Below are 18,846 nucleotides of genomic sequence, written 5' to 3' on the forward strand. Positions count from 1 at the left end.
TTCCCAGCAGTGCAGGTGTTATAGGGATGGTTGTGTCATATAAGAGCTGTGTGACAAAGGAAAGAGAGATAATCCAGGCAGATAAAAAGAAAAGAGTTTGGAAAGCAACAAAGGGCATTTTGTATGGGGCTTGGGTGTGGAGGAGACGTTCAGCCTCTCTTCAGCTTGATTTCTGCAGACTTTTGTTTCCAGAACCCCATCACTGTGCCATGTGTGACTCCTTAGATCAGATCCCATCTGTGTCTACTGGACAGGTGGAGCTGAGAGCACTGCCCAATTGGTGTCACATACTGCTGCCTGGCTCTGTACGAAGGCCACGACTCAGAAATGTATTTCTCACCAGTGTGGCATGCAGAAATCACCATTCTTTTCTCCTCTTCCCCTCCTTTGCCTGCGGTGCCTTTTCTTCTTAATTTCAGAATCAGTAAGCCAGGTGAGTGTTGGTCTGCAGTTCTATTTCTCTTAGCTGTACAGAGGCTCACGTCTGTAGGCAACAATAGGAAATGCTCGGTGCTGTCTGTGCGCTGTTCAGCTTGCTGCAGAGCTTTTGAAGGCTTTTTTTATGGGAAGAATTGGAGCTTCATCTCCTGAGTGACCTCAGAGAAAGCTCAAGTCACTGTGTGCTCGCTGCCTGCTTCGTGTCTGCTTCTCAGCAGAAGCCGTTTCAGTCGCAAAAGAGCTGGATGCTGTTGGCAGACAAATTGATGCTATGTTAACATCTTGTTTTTGCTGAAAGCAACCCATCGGGGCAGGGTCGGAGCCTCGTCCCTCGGTGCCAGCTGACTAACGTGGCCACTGGGAGAGGAGGGGGAGAAGCTCAGTGCCTCCTTTCTAATTGATTTCCTCTTCCCTTCTCCAACAAGCTGTCAGATTTGAATGTTTGCCTCAGTTTTCTTTGCCATGTGTCGGGATGGTGGGCTGGTTGCTCAGAGCTGGCAGGAAGCAGCAGACATCCTGCCAGAATGGAGAACGCGGAGATGGTCCATGTTGTGAGGAAGGGGTGGGATTCATGCAGGGGATTGCATGAGGGCTGTCACCACTGAAGGAGCTGAACATTGAGGACATGAGTGCTTTCCCAGATGGAACTTTCCACGACATTATTCTTTATAATTTTCTAAGCACTGGTTCTGTAACTTTCTGCTTTGGTTTAAGCTTCAGCTAGGAATGACTGGAATAAATTCCCTCACTGTCTGAAGAGCTGTGTGAACTCATCTCGGGGATTTTTGCATGAAAGACCAGGCTGAAGTTAGTGTCCATCCCAACCACACAGGGTTGGCTCTGCACTCACGTCTGCTTGGCCTACAGCCTTGGGATCATAGCAGCATGACAGCAAAGGAAGTGCAGGAGAAGAGGTTAAATGTCCCAATATTTGAAATGTATTCCTGTGGAAAAACTGCTGTCACTTCAGAATGGAGTTTTAAGGTTTTGGTATCAGCATGTCGGTTTTGAAACTCATCTTTGGTTGAAATTACAGTTAATGAGTACATAAAAAGGTGATTTTATTAAACGTTAATGTCTTTAAGAACAAAACAAATGCGTCTCATGTCTATCTGCAGCTAAAAATGGCTTTTTGTATGGGCTGTTCTGGTATTTTGGAGAAATTCAGGTCAGAATTTTCCTAGAAACATGCTTAGGTTGTTTCTTGTACATAAGAAATTAAAGGCAGGGCCACAAGAAGTTGGAGTTGCTGCTCACCAGCACCCCTAGATAAGTGGCTGCCATTTGTATTTGACTCCTGCAGTGTCTGTTCCTTGGCATGGGGAGCTGCATGCATGGCTCGTGCATCTCACAAAAGGATCTGGAAATGATCTGCCAGTGGGCTGCTGAGGATGGCTGTTGTATTCCTGATAGTTGTCCCTCTTTTGTTTTGCAGAGCTGTATTCTGAAAATCTCTTTGTGTCTTGATTTCCATAGAAAAGCAGTTTAGCCAGGATTTTAAAGGCAAATGGGTGGCAGAAATGGTATGCCTGAGCTGACACCCCTGATAAGTTACATGTAGAAGGGCAGCAGCAAAACAGTTTTCAAAAAGGGCAATTTTGGACCTTTTTTTTAATAAGGAAACTTACATAAGGGTAAGTTCTCAAATCCATTAATACTGCGTTTTGCTGTTTAGTCGGTCTGCAAAAGGCTATGCCAAAAAAAGAAAGAAAGAAGGTATTCAGTTTTCAAGTAAACACTTCTGGTTAAGTTCTGAAGCTCTCTTTGTGCATGCTACAGCAGCAGCGTGGTGAACAAACAGTGTTTGCTTCCCTTTTCAGTTCATCTTCAAGAAGTGCTTTGCTTATTTGGTTCGACTTTCTCAGTGCAGTCACCTAGCAACTTGTGAGGGCCTTTGATTCAAACATTAATCTCTAAGTGCACAAACTAAGAAAATAAGGGTCCTCAGAAGTGCTGAACTGAAGCATTGAAAGTCTCAAAGTTAGCTGCTACAACTCAATCCTGAGCCATTAAAATTGTACTTTAATTCTTAAACATACATTTTCATTAAGGCAAAAAATATGAGTATACATTTTGAAAGTCATTTTCAAGTTGCTGCTCAATTAACTGTACTTTGGGAAGTGTGTAGGTACTATAATGTTACATTTCACCATGCGTCCACGTGTGTTTAAGATACTCTGATACCAAAGTACGTGTCTAAACATTCTAAGTCCAAAGTAAGGAAAAGCTTCCAGCAAGAATTCAAATATTTGTACTGCCTCTTGCATTTTCAGAAACACTTGCATTAATTTGATTCATATTTCAGCGATGATGTTCATACTCAGAAATACCCAAACAGCTTTCTGCAGCTTTCAGAAATACATTTGCCTTTTTCTTGTCCCATTCTACAACAGCACAGTGCTGTTATCCAGCAGATAACTGAGAGCAGGTATGAAAAGTTGGTGGCAGATGGCCTAGAACAAAACATGAAGAGGAAAGGCAGGACGTGGCTTATCAAAAGATTGAGGAAAAGATGTGGGAATTACTGCAGTATTAGAGCACCTATCTTGGAACTGCCAGGTCCTGCCTTTTACCAATACTGCATTTTAGAAATCAGACATAATCACTGGGTCCCTGTTGTCATTAACTGCATTGGAAAACACAGCAGATGTCTCTGTCCTGTCCATTTTCCCCTTCCCCAGATGGCATTTACTAAAGCTTGTTGCTTTCTAAGGTTGCCAAGAAGCACTACCTGCAATCCTGACTGCACCTCCTGTGGCGCAGCTGGGATGCTGCTTCCAGTGGCACCATTTCAAAAGAGAGAAGGGATTTTGAAATGCGTATTGAAGCTGAGCAGAAGCACAGCAATTCCCTGCTGCTGGCCTGGATTTGGCAGGCTCAGAGGGGCAGCAATTCCCAACCAGCAGGGCAGGATGCAGGCTGCTGACTGCGCCAATGGTAGATCCCAGTTCATCAGTGAGAAACACTCAGATCTGTGTTGTGCTGCGGGGTGGTGAGGACTGGTGAAGGATTTCTATGGCCATGCAGAGGCCACAAAAACAGTTATATATTTTTTTTTGCATGTCTCATTGCTTTAGAAGAGCCAGACACTCTCCAGAATATTTGATGCAGCTGAAGCTGTTTATTTCCATAGTCCTGCAAGAAATATAAAACTGTCAAAGTTTGCCAGAGGGCCACTTAGGGAGGGTCTTAGTCCAGGAATATGAGTGCTCCTGGTATTTAGGGCACTTGAATGTTACTTCTCTACAGAATTATAATATGTGCAACAGCAAAAGAGTGTTTTTTAGCTCATTATGAATTTAAACTCATAATTCCTCCTTCTGGTGTGAGGTGCCTCCAGTGTAGAAGCTTTTATTTGTCTGACGTGACTGTGCCTGTCACAGCAGCTTCCCATTTCGTGCTGCTGCCACGATGGAAGTGGCACACCGCTGGAAGCTGTCTGCTCTGCTCAGCATAAATGTCCACTGCTTCACAGCCATTGTTTTAAATGGTTCTTTAAGGGTTTTTAAATTAAAGCTGCACACATTGGCTTCTGCACTGCAATGAGTGAGCGCTAAGCTGTGGGTTTTTTTCCTACTGCAGTGCTATTAAACACACTGGAGCAATGGCAGTGGTTTCATCCCCCTACCTAACACAAATCACTGCTGTTTTAGAAACAACTTACTAGCTCCTATAAGATAATGGTGCGGCCATAAATGAGAAAAAACGAAATGTCCCTCAGTCAAATCTCTAATAGCTGTCTGTGTTCTGTGAATCACAGAAGTGTTACTGGAGGGGGAGGAATCTCGGCAGCGGCTGCAGCCATTCTGATCTCTTTACAGAGTCTTCTTATTCAGGATTTCCCCATTCCTTTCACTTCGATGCCATTTCGTTCCTTTTTCTAACATGGTAATTCCATCTCTGAATTAAAACTTGAAGTTTCTGTGGATCACAGAATTCAATGTATAGGATTACTACTTAAGGATTCAATTATCCTATGGTCAAAGCATGGAAAAAGTTAATAAAAAATTTTCTTTTAATGCTGAAGGATTTGTCATCCAACCACAAAACCAAAAATATTCCTTAAAAAAGGCAGGTTTTGAAAGGAATAGTCAAATTGAATCCTTCAGTTCCCGCTCCAAACATTTCAGATCTGTGATGAATTTTTTTGGATGTCTCCCATGATGAGGTCTGACTGGCACATGACACCAGTGCACCTCAGTTCTTCAGAAAGCTTCAGGAAAGCCTTTCAGAGGCAGATTTTGCTTGTATTTTCCTGGAACCATTCAAGGCTGAATTCTTGTAGCAGAAAATTTAGTTCAAAGTTGACCTCCATTGTTTTAAGATTCATTTTAGGAAGTTGGGTGCCACTCAACAGATAAGCAAATGACCCAGATTGTGCAGACATTCTCCTGGATATGGCCTCTCGTGAGGTGTAATCCTGGTGTGGATTCCCCGATGGGAAAGAAGCTGAGATCAGTGAAGGATTGGCTGCCTCAGAGCTGAGTACGTTCTTGAGAAGATGGTGAGGGAAAAGTACAGGCACGAAGAGCCAAAGAAGGGTGGTCATTGTGCTCTTCCAGGAAAACACTTAAACAAGTCTGAAAGAGCATTATTCATAATTGGAGTCTGGTGGAAAATACACAGCTATATTTTCTGTAGTGAAATTCTTTCTCGGGTTGTCAAAGGCCGTGAATGAAACGTTCATACCCTCAATGAGCATGTTATCCTTGCGGGCAGCCTTGTGCGGAGCAGAATCAAAATAGTAGTTGAAAGGATGGAAAAATGTGTTAAGTATATGGACTAAAGCAATAAAAATTCTGTTCTACAAAGCATGGCTTATTTCAACTTTTCATAATACTACAGATTTGGGATCTTTTGCTTGCATTTTCTTCGTGTTTTGGAATGGGCTCGGAGAGTCCTGAAGTGCCTTCGCTGGATCAGAGATCTGAAGAATATTCTGGCAGCACAGCCACTGTGCTCACACGGAATGCACACGTTGGGAATTACTGCTCGTGTGAACTTGTGCACCTCCCATGGCAGTGAGCAATGCACAGTGCTGGGTGCTGCTTGCTGTGCTGTGCAGCACTGAGGCACTCAGGTCCTCACTGCTTCAGCTTGGAAACCTGGCAGACTTATAAATAGCAGCTTTAATTACTTCTTCTATTGGGCATTACGTAGAGAGGGGATTGGAATAAAGAGGTTAACATGACAAACTGATGATCTCTTCTGTTGAAAGCCTGTTATTCCAACTGTGGTGATTCCCCAGAGATAGAGCTATCAGAAAGGACATGTGACACACGGTGCATGCAGTGCCTCTTTATAGCATTCTTGATATGAGCATTAACAGTTTAAACGATTAAAACAAAATTTCGTTAACAGGAAGTAATCAGTGAAATGCATCCTCGCTTAAATCTGCTAATACTTCTTGTCGTCTGGTGCTCCAGCAGTGTACATTTGATGCAGCACACAGCCCAAAAGCTTCTTAAGCTCTTTTAATCTTAAAATCACAAAATATTGCATCTACCCAAAGTATTGCTTCATCTGAGGATCAGGCTCCTTCCTACAAATGGAGACCTACCATGTAAACATAGATTTTTCACCTTGAGATTCAAATTCTTGACTAACGTAACAATTATACTGCTCATCCTTGTTAGCTGCATTTAGGCACCTGGCAAACCATGCAGAGAGAAAATACATTAATAATCCCCTTAAGAACCATATTAGCAGAAGTTACACTGCTGTCTCAGGCTCCATCTTATCTCCATGTTATTATTTCTTGTCCAGGTGCAATGTGAGAGTACCACTGGTTTTGTCAAGATAAATAACAGTTGTGAAGTTGGACACACCTGAAAATTTTCCAGCAACCCTGGAACATAGACAACAACCACATAGATGTTATATGCTGATTAAAACACCTACACATGTACATAGTACTGTATGGTGTATCCCAACCTACATACTGTAAAAGCCCACTGAGATCCATTGAGAGCAGCCAGTACAGCAGCAAAGAGCCCGAAACGTCTGATATCCTAATAACAAACATTTAAATGAACAGAAGTTTCCTGTGGATCACACTAAATCTGTGACAAACATTCCACACAACTCAGAATATAGCTGATTTTCTATGAAATACGGTTATTTCCATTTCAGTTGGAAAATTTAACAAGAAAGATTGCAGCCAGGAAAAATTAGAGCATATTTTCCCCATCAGATAGAAAAGAGGCAATTAAGACATCTTCTAGGTCAATGAATGAGTCTAGACATGCTAATAGCTGCTAGGGAATTTGCATCTATTCTTTCAGCTTGCATAATATGTCCAGAAATTTGTCCAAAAGGAGAAGGAATGAACAGAATATGATGAAAGTCAATGTGCTCTACTTAAAGGAGGCTTGGGTCTGACCGCCCGTGCACGTGTGCTGCTTGGTTCTAACTGAGCTTTTTATTACATTTTCTGTATGTGCAGTGAGACGTAAGTTGACGTGATCAAATGCCTGACCACTCACTGTGTGGGAAGGCAACATGAGGCACGAGAATAAAGATGGAACAGTTTTTAACCTGAAATCCCTGGGAAAGGAATCTTCAGTGAGTGTCTTACTAATGGAATCCAGAAAGCATGAGGCAGTGCATTAGGTTGTGTTCCCAATAGGCAGGGAATTCTCAGGGTTTGCTGCAGTGTGCTCAGACAGCCCTGCACAGTGGCTGGCTCTAAGCACAGTGCATACACGGATTATGCTATTAACTTAAACCTTATTTTACGTTAGCCAATGTATAGGATGAGCTTAATCCATTCACATTTAAATGCCAACACTGTAAATTTTAAACTGAGAATCCTTTTATAGCCTATGGAGAGAAACGGGCTCTCTTCAAATGTGATTACGCTCATCCTAAAGCATTTTGCTAATAGGGGAGCATCCATGTGATGCAGGCATTTGCAACAGGGTGTGAAGAGCATTTCATTGCAAAGAAGGGCCTGCTTCCCTCCATTGGCCATGAGGCCATGAGCTCAAACAGATCCAAACACTATACACACACAGATGAGATAAATCCAATGGTGTTAATTTATAAATCTGTAATAATCAGGAAACTCTGTGCAATTCCCTCTCCCACTGCAGCTTCATAAATCATAATGCTTCAGTCACGAAGCAGGGTAACTTCTTTATTATTTATTTACAAGGCAAAATCTGCTGTAAACCAGGAGAAAAGCCAAGGGATGCATTGCTCAACATAAGCAAGGGAAGACCTGAGTTCATATTTTCACAGTAGTGTCCATCATCTTAAAAAGGAGAGCTCTGCTGATGGGATTTGGAGGAAGCCAGGGGTATTATCTTAAATTTAAGCCCTGTGGAAAGGAAGCCCTTGTGTGAACATAAATGTTTTTCTCTCCTAAAGCAAAACAGAATTAAATTCCTCTCCAGCAAACTGATAAATGCATAGAGCATTACTGGAAATGGAATATCTTGGCATGGATTTGTATGGCACAAAAGCTCCTTTTGGAACTGTAGATCTGCCCTTGCTCACTCCCAGTGCTGCTGGGAATTCTGGTGCCATACTTCTTGCCTTGCCATGGCATTGCCTTCCTTGGTGTGCTAAGCATGGGGAATGGGAGTTTGGACAGTTTTCTGTAGCCTGCAGGATAACCTGAGGCTGCTGCAGACATTCTGCCTCTGAAGGAGCTTCGTGGTTTTGTCATGACAGCAGAAGTGGAATTATGAAAGAACTGAGGAGAGCTGAATAACGGATTCAACCACAACTTCTTAGTAATATAATAGTTCTTATTAGATTAAAGTATTAAGGGAAAAAAAAAAAAAAAGCTCAGAGACTTACATATTCCTTTAATAGGTTATTTTGAGCTTCCATTGAAGCAGATACACTTTTAGTAGATTGGCTTAAATGCCAATTGGGTAATAGAGCAAGAAGAAAAGCCATAATCTTTCTTCAGAGCAGAGAGTCATTTACAGCTGAAATAAGCCTAATTACCACAATTGAACTTGTGGAACCCCTTGCCTTTGTTAATAGACTTACTGTGCTAATAGCTCCGATTGGACGTAAAAGCCAAACTAAGAAAAACTTTGTGTACTTCTGAGACATTAATGTGATCTTTCCCCACACAAACAAAGAAATACTACTTTACACTTATGTAGCAGAGGCTTAAAGGGGAAAGTTTTGGTTATTTTACGGTTTTTAAAAAGCTTAAAGCGATGGAAATAGTATCGTTACAAAAATCTCTTTTCCAGAATACAGCAGATCTGTAGGTTTTATTATGAAGTTGGAGAACCAAATCCCGATGGCATTGAGACTCTCAGTTATCACTGTCAGCATTACGGAGTGAGCTGCTGCTTAGCAGAAGGGTGACCAAGAAAAAGGAGAAGAAAATGTTCAAAACCAACCAACACCCCTCTCTGCAGTTGTGCTGTAAAGCAGAGAGGCCACAGAATTGAAAAGCATTGACTTGGGGAGACTGGGGCTGTGTCCAAGGCTGGCTCAGGGCGTGTTGTCAGCACCACACGGTTTAAACAAATAGAGCACCTTTTTCTGTTCCTTTTTTTGTTGCTCATTGTTGGTTTGTTCCAATTTCTATGTCACTTTGATAAATCTGTTTATAATGAGCTTTATGCAGTCAGTGAACTTCAGAGCAAACACACTGATGGGCTGTTCAGCTGCAGGTATTCTCACCAATCACATTCAGTGCAACTCAGTCTCTTCTTTTTCCCCTAGAACGTAACAATTAATATTGCAAAGCAAAATCTTTGGCTTTAGTGACACACGATGTTAAAATAACGGAGAGCAGGTGAAGGGGGAAGGAGTCCCAAAGGAACTGCAATGGGAAGGCTCCATGTGCCGTGTTGTGACCTGCTCTCAAGCTCACTCCTCTCTCCTGTCCTTTTGCCAGTCTCATTTTCACACTCTGAGCTGACATGAGTGGCATATTTGTGTGTTAATCATAACTGCTTTAAAGCACAGCTGCTGCCACTCTGAAAATTCATGTTGAAAATTCAGGTATCGTTGCAAGCTTGATTTCTTATATAGCAGTGTGTTGATGTATGGTGTTCTGTGGTATGTGGGATTCAGTTTCAAACTTCGGAGCTGGAAATTTATTATACTGCTTCAACATAATTCACACAGAACTTACCGTGTGTGTGCCAGCTGGAACCTACTTGGAATTTGTTATTTTCCATCCACTTCTGCAACAGTGTCCCATTGTTTACAAGGAGAGCATGCAGTCTTACATAAGTCACTTGCTTTCATGCACTTTTTCTGCATTATTTTACTCAATTTGTGAAGGATTTAAGCACCCTGAAGCGTGGGGTGTTAGAAGCCATAAAATAATTGAAAATAAAAACTATTTTTGGCTGCAGTAATGGCCTGTGCACAATCAGAAATATTAAACAGCATTTAAGAAGTGTGGGTGAGATGTGATGAATGAGCTGCATTATATAAAAGTGCCTTATTCAGGCTATTGAGTATAAGAACTAATATGGGAAGGGATGCAAGGGAGAATGTGGCTTTTTATTACCAGCTTGCTACAAACTTGTTGTAGGATAATCCTTGTTACTGAGACCTAAAGACAAACATTGTCAAACACAGGCTTTGATCTGCTGGGATTCATGGGCAGCGTTGGGTATCTGGATTATGTTTTGGGAAGTAAGAGATACAGAAACATTGCAGCGCTGAGGAAATGATGCAAGTGAGCTGACTTTCCACAGACTTTCTGGATTGTTTAACAAACCTCGAGGTTCTGTTATGTGCACTCAGTTTTCCATCAGCATTGCATGGACTTGGTGGCGTGGCAAAGAAATCCTGTCCCCTTGAAGTGCTTCCATCGTATCCATGCCTTTCCTCATTATGGCTTCATGGTAACTACTCAGCAGTACCATCTGTGTATGACCTTTGCCCACTGAGTGCATCTCCTTGCATTCGTGGCTGTGCATGGCAGGCACGGATGTGTGCAGTGCCATTCCTACTGCTGAGACTTCGGAACACAGTCAGACAGTCGGAATGAGTTGCAATCTCAGTTTGCAATCTTTTGGTTTTTGGAGGGTTCAGGTAATGACTTACTGAGTTCTAGCGTTGCTGCTTGAAAATTCCTGGCCTGTTGTAAGCAATATTCTCAGATAAATGTCTGCTGGCATATCACTGACATTTATACCTAGCTTGTTACTTACACTAATATATTGCTTTTAGTAAATAAATGGGATAGAAAATAGTATTTACCTTGCCATATCATGAGAAAACTATTCATTCTGTCTGACATAAACTGAGAGATACTGTTTATATTGCTGCTCCAGTGAGCCAAGAAAAGCTGCACAAATATGTCATGACCATACAGTGGAAAATGCCTGCATACTGTTTTCCATGTATCTGTAGTCAAGCTTCAATATGACAGAATAACAAGAATATCCATGATGTTTTCTAAGAACTCGGGCTTAATTTGGGAGCTCATTTATGAGACAAAGATCAAGTTCTAGGAGTGTTTTCTGTGCTTGAAAAATGTTTTGATATCTTTGTCAGCCATCAAGACAAACTACAGAGAGCATCTCAGTTCATTGGCTTCATTGCGCGATGTGAATTGAGTTCTGACATTCCCATAGGTCATTGCCACACAGCTGCTTTATCTGGTATGAACCTGGCATAAATCTAGGCTTCCACGGAGGTCCTGTGTTCTGTTTTTGTGAATGTTCGTGTTCTGTGCATTGAGCAAGCTCAGGGAACTGCTCCAGCTAAAACCCAACCTTGCCAAAAAAAAATTGGCTGCGTAGATGTTAATACATAGCAGCAAGCAGACAGGACCACTGGTTTTGACAGTAATGTGCCATATGTCAAATTAAAGTAGTCATGTAAGCACGACTGAAGGAACGGTTGCCGTGCCAGCCCCATCTCCTGACGCAGTGCTTCCCTCAGAGTGCAGACGTAGGAGCTAGCAGAGCACTGGGAGCCTGCAGCACAAACTGGGAAGGGCTCAATTGAGGTAGCAGACTGGTAGCTGCCTTAATTTTCCTGAATTTGTGCACAAGTTTTAAAAATTACAGTGCCTGCGTGATGGGAAGTTCCTGCTGATTGCTGCCATACTGCTTTCCCTGCTGCAGAGCTCCCACCTTCACCTGTTTCCTAGTGTTGAAAAATGTTTTTTCTTTGTAAGTTCTACTGCAAATGTAAATCGTTCATTTGTAATTAAATGACTTGATGAGTCATCGGGTCGTTTAATCACAGATGATGGGTGACCCAGTGGCCTAATGGATAAGGCATCAGCCTCCGGAGCTGGGGATTGTGGGTTCAAGTCCCATCTGGGTCGTAGTGCCATTCTTTTGTGTTCAAGAAATGTTTAGATCTACTGAGGGATGTGGTTTCATGGGGAAAAAACTGATGATGATGGTTGGACTGGATAATCTTAGGGGTCTTTTACAACCTTGGAGATTCTATGATTCTGTGACCTGTTTTCATGACTCTGTGCTTTATGTATGTACTGCCCATTCATGAGCCCACGGGTATTTACCACAAGTATTACTTCTACTATTTGGAAAGAATTATTGTAGCTCATGTCCTTCTCTCAACCACTTTGTTTTGGTAACTGCCAGACCTAAGAAATTGCTCTCCTTCATCTAAGTACACAACTTACCCTTCAAAAACACTGCAGAAAGTTTTCCACCTATCAGCAAAGGGTAAATTTTTGCAATTCTGTAGTTGGTTTCTATATGAGTTTTTCATCTTATGTGGTTTAAATTCCTTTGACAACAGATTTCTGACTCCAGTTTAATGCAGTTTGTTGTTGATTTCCTTCCTGAGAGGATGCTGTTACATGGGGATGAAACTGTTTTCAGTGACTGATGGGAGTTGGAAAGTGCTATTGAAGTTTCTAGCAGATGACCCTTTAATAAGATGTATTTAATTGGATGAGACTTGCAACAAATATTGGCCATCTGTTGAATAACATCAGAAAAGTAAAGAGAAACAGCAACAGGAAAAATCTTAAACAAATGAGCAAATGAGCTTCAATTTCTTGATATAATCCCACACAAAACAGGATGGTGATTAAATTTTAAACCCCAGCCTGAATCCTTTCAGAGAAGTGTCCAAAATGATGGGTGGTTTTATAGGTATCCCTCGTGCCCAGGAGAAGCTGAGCTTCCCCTTTTTCCTTCGTAACCTTTGAAAAATTCAGCCCTCTCTTTTGAACCTTTTCACATTTAAAATGCTCTTTGCTGCTCCAGTCACACTTCTGAGTCACACGGCTGAGAGGCAGAGAATGGTTCCTGCCATAAAAGTCTGCTTTCGTGGGATGAAACTTCAGGTCCGTAGCTGTGCAGATGCTGTGGCTGCCCTCCCTAGCTGACTGTGTTGGCAGCATTAGCATATCTTTAATATCTTCCCTCCTGTTGGATCACTGGACCATTATTTGACCATTATTTTTATATGTCATGAATTAATGGGACAGTAATGTTTACTTATCAATGCTTATTTTGCATGAAGGCAAATGAAGTTATCAAATTAGAGCTAATGTAGAATAAATTATCAGATCGGAATCTTAATAATAATTACAACCCAGCACAAAATGGGAATGCCTGTGTATCTTCTAACTAAAGATATTGAAATTGGCACCACAGATCCAGTAATACAATAAATACTGCCAATTTCATTACATCCAAATGATTTGTTTTGGTGTCAGCAAGTGAGTAAATACTGCTTTTCAATTTTTTTGTGTGTGCCTTTCAGACACAAAATTAATATAGTTAATTATTAATGCAGTCATTTTAGCACAGAATATACTATAGAACAAGGCACAAATTTGATTAATTGTGCAAATAGGAATGAGCTAATTGTTGGAGTTAACTTGCTGTCTAAATGCACTTCAAACTCTCACAGAGAGAATCACTAACATTAAGCACTATAAGGTGGATTTTTTGTGGCACAAGTTTTGTAATTATCTTTTTGATTTAAACCTCCCCAAGCTAAAATGAGCTGGAAAGAGCAAATGAAATCAGACTGACGAGAGGGAAGCATGGGCTGCTGTTCCTGTCGTGATTTTATTCATACATGACTTTATGAAATTCTGTTTCAAGCATAAACATGAAGTGGGACATAAACAGGACTTAAGAGCTGTAATAACATTTGTATTATGGGATTGGATCTTCCATCCTTTAAAATGAAGTGCTCTGCTTTTGAGAAAAGAAATAAATGTGCAAGTCAGGAATATTTTGCTTTTATACTTCTGAAGCCCCACTACACTATTCTGGAATCACAATTGTGTGAAAGTTAATGTCAAAGCATGCTATCATCTTTTTAACAGCTTTTACATGTGTCAGTAAATGTAGAATTGGGTGATTATCTCTGTCCTGTAATTGGGAATTCATCCTCCCATTGGGATTGCATCCAGGCAGGTACTGCAGGGAGCTGATTTCCTGGAGCTCAGCAGTGGCGAGATGATTCTGTTCTTATTGCAAACAGCTTGTTTGGTGTCGTCCTGACCCCACTTACATCCTGGGAAAAAAAATAAAGTAAATCTTTTAGTAATAGTAGTAGAATTAGTGCGTGGATTGTGTTTACTGCCAAGTAAGGTTTATTAATTTTGTTAGTAAGTTAAAAGGTTTCTCAAATAGAACTAAATACGTATATTTTAATTCAAAATACACTAGAATATATTGCATTCATCTCTTGGCATTTGGGTCTGGCATTTCTCTTCTGTTTTTGTCCTTTGCAAGTCATGCTAAAGGAAGGAGCTGTTTTGGTTTACAACTACAACTACCCGTAGCTTGATATCGTTGAATTATTAATAAAGTATTCAGAAAGGCAAGCTATAAAGCCAGTACTAAAATATTTCCAAACGTTTGTACAGTTTTGACGGTAAAACCCGCCAGCTGTGCTAGGACATTTTCTGTAGTCGTTCAGATTGCCGTGCTTCCAGCTGTGAGGCAGATCAGGTGTTACCATGAAGCGCCTGCGGCCTGCAGTGCAGCACGGCCTGGGGGCAGGATGGGGGCAGTGGGTGGGATGGGGACGGGCTGGGGGCAGCCTGGATGGGCTGGAAGCGTGGTGGCAAAGCCTCCAGAAGAGGAAGGCCCTCGTGGCTGCTCACTGCAGGACCACGGTTGGAATGTGAGCAGCTCTGGCAGAAGCCGTTTTGGGGTTTTCCACAAACCCCTTTACTTTCTCTTGGCTCCCTGTTAGGAGCCCTCTGGGATTCTGGCTGTATTACCAAATAACATCCAACAGCTGCATGCTGGAGATTGGTTTCATGCTGTATCCTCTCACTTCATGCTGTCATGAACCATGTACAGCCTGTGCTGCTCCACATTACCCGCTCTCTCAGCCCGTTTCTTTTTACATCTGTTAACACAACAAGCTGAAAACAGCTGTTTTATTCCAGACGTCGCATTTCTGAGGTTAGGCAAGTCGATGAATTAGTGCAGATTCTTAAGGATGAACATTCAGCCTTCACAGGAAACATTTGTGGGCTTTGTGTTGCATTGCTGAATTGTGGGAGCTGCACCCTGCCCTGCTGCAGTGCCTCTGCTGCTGGCACACAACGTGGTGAAGGCAGATATTTGAACTACAGTGGTTTTGAACTACGGAAGTGATAGAAGAAATCGGTCATAGCGAGTCATCTTTTTTGCCATTGTGAGTTCTTGAGATAGTTATTTCGGTTCTGGCTTTGATAGATGACTTCTGGATTATTATTCATTTATAAAATGGGACACCTCGAAGGAGCAGGATTAATAGCTGTGTGAAATTTTAGCAAGAACTTTCCACAGGAATGGTGATCTCTGTCTTAAAAAAAAAAAAAAAAAAAAAGAACACAGTTAACAATGAATTGAAACAGTTTTCTGTGACATACTCGAAAATTAATATCTTCTACCTCTTTTGTTTAGCAAGCATGGCAGTATAAAAATAATATAAGGTACTTTCTTTTCCTTGTAACTGAAGGTAGAAATGTCAAATCTAGAAGATGTGGTATGTGAGGTATTTTGCTATATCCCGACTTTTAAAAATGTTGCACATGCAGCTGCAGGAATAAATTCATCTCTTTCTCCCCTGGCACTACCAGGTCCGCTGAATTCATTGCTGGAAATGAAAATACATATGCAGCCTCTGCCAGGCATGCAGCCAGTATTTGCACACTGCTGCAGATCTTGCAAAGCCAGCTTACCGGCAGCATCCATCTGTTTTGTTCTTAGTGTAAAGGAGTTAATGACCTGAGTAGTTAAGACTGTCCAGGCGATCTGCGTAATCCTTTCACACAAATAAGATATTGTTGCAACTATTACTTTCTCTCTTTTTTTTTTTTCTTTCTACTTTGTAGCAGAGATCTTGTTTCTGTCCTCCCTCCTGTTTATTTAGCCTAATTGAACTTGACCAAATTGAAAAAGAAGAAAACGTATGGAGCAAAGTCAGACATTTGAATGACCTCAGGTTGGACTGGATGACCTCCACAGGTCCCTTCCAACCCCTACAATGCGGTGATTCAGTGTAGCTGAGGATATGCGTCCAGTTACTGCCTGGCAGACTCTGGGAGCTCAGAGTGAAGAGTCAGCCTTAAATTTATCAGTATTGTCTTCTTGTAGCTCGTATACTTTGACTTCAGGGTAAGTTTCTGCTGCTGCTTGGAGGAGGTAGATTGAGGGCTGCAGAAACTGCAGTGAAGATAAAGATAACCCGTTAAACAAGCAAGATATAGCTCTCCGTAGATGAGCACTTTGAGGTGCTGTGTGACCTCATGCTGTTACAAAAGAGCTTTAAGAAACTTAAGAACAGGATAAGGTGGCGAGGGAGAGTCTGTTTTCCTTGTGAGCCATGTTATCCCAGAGCAGACTGTATTGCACTGGACGGGGGGCAATTTTAGGGAGAAAGGAATTATAAGTGACAAGAGGAGAGTTTGCATGTAGCAGGTTTAAGCCCTAGCCTGGGTTCTCTCTTGAGGTAGCCCTCTCCTGTACGTGGGGTGAAATATTGTCAGGAAAAGTAGCTGATGTGTTACAAATTGCACGTGTTGAAAAAGTTAGGGTAATGCAGTCTGTAAAATGCCCTGTGGATTTATGTCCATCACATTCAAAGGTTCCACTTCTTCTGACTTGTGTTTTTGATATACAAAGGAACCCTCATTTGTATTAAACACAGTGAAAACGGTGGATTTTTTGTAGAAGTCATAACCATAGCATCATATCCAGAACAGGAGAAGAGAAAATCGTATTTAATTGTTACACTTTATGCTCGAGATGTACTCCCTATTCCTGAGTTTACTCTATTCCTAGTAAATTTATTTAAACAGTAATGCTTATTTAAAAAAAGAAAAAAGTAATTAATACTGAAATGGCTTGTCTGTTTTGAAGCACTACTCTATTTCTGTTTAATGTAATTACTGTATTTAATCTTAGAAGGAGCTAATGCATGCCATGTGACAAATTTGTTCATTGCTCGGTGTCATGCAGAAAGCAAAAGAAGAAGTCAAGCAGTAATATGGGTCCCTTGGGGAAATTCTGTGGCTTCACTGAAAATGCAAAGCATGTAAAATAGCAACATAAAAATTATGAAGTGCTCCATATGACTACCGAGGCCCTTAAAGTTCTCTGTTATACTCCGAGACAAATGCAGAGAGTGATTTCGTGCTTATTTTAGTTTTATTGTAACTCCTTGGTCTAATTTGGAATCAATTCTTGCTCCTTTAGACAATAAAAGTAAAAGCCAAGAACAAATATTGTTGCACAGAGTAATTTCCCTGTTGCTGCTGATCGGACCTCTTCTTCCATTACCTTTGAGAGAATCAATATTCAGCCCTAGAAACAAATTATGTAGGCAAGCATACGTATAGCTGTTGAGGTCAGGCAAATAATTGTTGTAGTAGTGGAGACAAAGCTTTAAAGTTCATTTCGAAAGTTAATAGAGGATTTTTATGCTACTTAAGATTTGAAAAAATATAATTCGAGTTGGGAAAATAATCTGGACTGTGGCAGAAATAAGTCAAAGATTGACAAAGCTCACTGGTTTCTCTGGCCGATCGGTTGGACTTACTTAGAAATGCTTGCTGTCATGGTGTTTTTTAAATAAACTTGCATAGAAAGGTTGTTGGTTTTTTTTTCATGTGTGCTCTCCATGCAGCTTCATTTATTTCACTGAAATAAATCAGGGCCGTAGCAGAGAGGACCACTTCTATTGGGAAATCTCATCTAGCCCATTAGGGGGTTGTTCTCTCAAAAATGGGAGTAGAAGTGTGGTTTTAAATATCTGTTGGATCTTTCTAATTCCAAGCATGTAACATGCATGACTTCTGCCTCAATACATTTACCCCCAGTTCTTGGGAATGCTCGTGTCTGTACAGCTCTCCAGACACAGGGCTAAATGTCGCGTGGGTGACTGGGGCTCAGCGAGAGCTTTTCTCCTTTGTAGATCATCTAATAGAGAAGATTGCTTCTGTTATTTATTACTGTAATATTTCATTTCTGTCTCACCAGTCTGTGTCACATATAAAAGCTACGAGTAACAGCATTTTTTAGCAGATAGCTCCCATCATGTATCATACTGATAACCTTCACACGTCAGATAATTTAGAAAACAGCTTGAAATTTATGGCATTGTCTTGTAACTATAAGAGACTGATTATAAATATATATATTTAATAATGACACATTTTTCTCAGCACTGTGAACTAGAAGAAAAGTACTGGATGGAACAATTGCCCTCGGTCATACATCATAAATCCCCAAACTGCACAGTGCATCGTCTGCTTGTGTTTGGAGAAGGTGCAGAGTGCTCCTTGCTGTTTAACCAGTCAGCCTGGAGATACTGCTTGCTTTCCAGCAACTAATGTGTGCCAGCTCTTTCCTGCTTATACTCTTGTTAAAATGTAAAGCAACAAATTTCCTGGCAGCCTCTGCAAAGCGGTGTAATAGAGCTATCATTAGGAGAAAGTGATGAACATAATGTGAGTTCTTAGCAGTGGCAGTAAGCGAAGTGAAGCTATTAACAGCTTTCCAAAACAAGTAACGACTGAAAGGTTACTTCTCAGCTTTATTACTAAAAATGTTGTGGTATTTTAAGCAGGTAATATTTAGTTTTCACTTATCTGTGATTTTTTTTTATTAGGAAATCTCAAGCTATGCATTGCTTATTGAAAATAAAACTTCAAAGTTACTAAAATATGTTCTATTGACTGAATTGGAAAAATGAAAATTTAGACATGGGATTTTATGTATGATTCCTGCTAACGAGGGATCTTAGCCCAGTGTTGTTCATTTGCCATTGAATTTATCATTCACCAAAACCTGCTTATCCCTTTATTTATGTCAAAGTATGCGCTTTTCATTTGAATATTCTCAAAACATGAGACAGTAGTCATACTTTTGAGCTGCTTACTAAATAACTGAGCTCTGAGGAGAAGGGTAACACACAGCATGAACAAATAGGAAGTGCAGGAGAAGGAATGGAGACTTTTGGTGGTGA

General features: G+C 41.0%; 1 protein-coding gene and 1 non-coding gene across 3 annotated transcripts in view; both read left to right on the forward strand.

Moving 5' to 3' along the window:
* Positions 1–18,846, forward strand: part of PRKCA (protein kinase C alpha) — a 109,488-nt gene that overhangs the window by 21,813 nt on the left and 68,829 nt on the right. The gene's annotated exons all lie outside the window — the stretch shown is intronic.
* On the forward strand, positions 11,638–11,710 carry TRNAR-CCG. The gene has a single exon. It is a non-coding gene; the product is annotated as a tRNA-Arg (tRNA).

This window comes from Meleagris gallopavo, chromosome 20, assembly GCF_000146605.3.
Source record: "Meleagris gallopavo isolate NT-WF06-2002-E0010 breed Aviagen turkey brand Nicholas breeding stock chromosome 20, Turkey_5.1, whole genome shotgun sequence".
Classification (NCBI taxonomy): domain Eukaryota; kingdom Metazoa; phylum Chordata; class Aves; order Galliformes; family Phasianidae; genus Meleagris; species Meleagris gallopavo.